Source organism: Tupaia chinensis, unplaced genomic scaffold (assembly GCF_000334495.1).
Source record: "Tupaia chinensis unplaced genomic scaffold, TupChi_1.0 Scaffold000478_3, whole genome shotgun sequence".
Taxonomy (NCBI): Eukaryota; Metazoa; Chordata; class Mammalia; order Scandentia; family Tupaiidae; genus Tupaia; species Tupaia belangeri.
This window is the reverse complement of record NW_006159990.1, coordinates 6,951,657-6,954,057: the sequence shown is the minus strand read 5'-3', so window position 1 is coordinate 6,954,057 and position 2,401 is coordinate 6,951,657.

The window sequence follows — 2,401 nt, the reverse complement described above, 5'->3', positions numbered from 1 at the left end:
ATGCATTCAAAGTTACACATAGTTTTCCTATGCATTATTTGATTGAAATGAGGATGGGCAATTTGAGTAGAAGGTGGTAAATTCTGCTTAGAAAATGCCCTCAGAGTTCAGGTACAATTTCTGGGAAACATAAGAGCTAACGAAAGATGTTACTGCCAGAACTTGAGGAAGAAGTTGTTTCATGGTGTGTTGACAGTAATTTAATCAAAAAGGTTATCTTCTGGACTAGCACTCAAATTTCCTTAGTCTCTCCTGATGATCAAGGACATTCTTTGTTAAGCTTAATGTGCTGGCCCTCAAAGTTGCCTAGTGTGCAAGTAAGCTGTCAATCATATGCTTTCAAAAATGAACAACAGAAGGATTCTAAAGGGAAATCAAATTATGGTCCATTTGGAAATGTCACAATCAAGTGGTACTAGCAAAAAGGAAGAGGTTCGTTGACCATTCAAATTGGTATATAAAGAGTTATGTGTTTTGCTGCTAATCAAAGATAGAGCTGCCTGTGTGGAGCCTGAGACCACCCAGAATTTAGCTAATGTTGGTGTTTACATGACATGTTGGAAACAAACTGGGCAATTACAAAAGCCCGTCTAACTAGATCCTAACAGGCAAAATGCCCTCTGATCTGAATGTTAATAGCTTTGACCTTCATTGGTTTTTAATCTCATTCTGTCTGGCAGAGTAAATGAACTCTAGGTTATATTGTACAGAGTCCTTTTTGTTTTTCATTCTGTATTTTTTTTCCCTGATATTGCAGGGAAACTGAAAGTCTGTCTTTTTTCAGTTGGGTATATCACTACGTGTATGCACAGGAAGCCTCCTGATTGACGGTGCTTCAACAAAGGCAGATTCAGTTTGCAGCTGATAAGGAGCAAAGTCATCCATGCCGTGTTTACAAAGTAGGCAAGGAGAGTGAAAAATTAGTGATAAAAGAGCTAATCTTATTGTTTTGCTGGATGAGAGAACGGCACTTGTGTGCTTGCTTTAAGAGGAGCTGGCACGTTGCCTCTCCTTCCCCCTCTATGCTTTGGCAGCAAAACAATTTCCAGATTCCCCAAAGTGTTATAGATTATAAAGGACACAGTAAAGCTGGAAGGATTTCCTACCATAGAGTGGAGTACTAGCTTCATTGGAGATTGGCGGTTTATTCTATGTACCTGTGAACCCGCACTGCATAAACTACTGGTTTTGTCCCTTTGGTGTTTCTAAGCAGAAGATAAATATTTGGGATGTTAGACTAATTCATCAGTGTTTAATTTTCCAACATATTTAAATAATTAGTTGTGCTTAGAATAAAGTTTGAAACCCTTTCATGACAGCTCATATTGGGTACAGGTTTTGGTGGTGGTAACTGGAATTCTTTGAGGAACAAGCCATGCTGCTGAAGAAAGATTAGGGAGGAAGGGTGTACTTTTGTCCTTTTATTTAATCAGTGTTCTTTTAATTCATCACTACTTCAGCTTTAAACCCTATAAAAGTAGAAGAAATAGCAGCGTATAGGAGCTCTTGGTGCACAGATAGTTTAAACACAGGTGGTTTTGCATTTACAGTATTTTGGTCATAGTTTCATCATCTATTCAGTTTTCTTTCTCTCTCTTTTTTAGATTATTTATTTTATTTTATTTTATTTATTTATTTATTCATTTATTTTAATTTGACCAGAGAGAGACACACAGAGAAAGGGAGAGAGGGAAAGTGAGAAAGCAAGCCACCAGGTCTGGGACTCGAACCATGGTGGACCATGTGGGAGTGTCCAGCACCTTAACCACCATGCCACTTGCTGGATCCCGATCTACTCAGTATTCTTAAAGCAGGGGTACAGGGCCCAGAAGGTGGCATGGTGATAGCTGGATTCCACAAGGCCAACTATATGGTTCAAGTCCTAGACCTGAAGGCTTGAAAACATACCAGGTAGTGTGTGTGCATGCCCAAAATCCAAAGGGGAGAATGGAGGAGAAGGGATTGCAGTGTGACCATCTTCTCTGGAGAATGATTTCTCACATTCTCTTTCTCTGTTTCTCTCCAGCAAGCATGTACATCTTACAGCAAAATGAAAGAGAAAACAATAAAACCACCCCCCCCCAAGAAAAACTCCTCATATATACAGAAAGCAATGTCAACCCACCCCAGTCGGAGCAGGGCTTCCGGCAAAGGAAAGGTACAGTAAGAGGAATATCGCAGGTTTCACAATTTCTCAATATGCTGCTTTTCATATTTAGTGGTGACCAGCAACAGGCTTAATGTTGGCAGCCACACGTCTGTTCCAGTTAAACTGAGTCATTCAATCATTAATTTATTTATTCAACACAATGTTCATTCAAGCCTTCCATGAACTGGGTGCTGGTACTGCGGAGAGGAGCAAGAGATCAGTCACAACCTTGAGGAATTTCCAATTATGTAG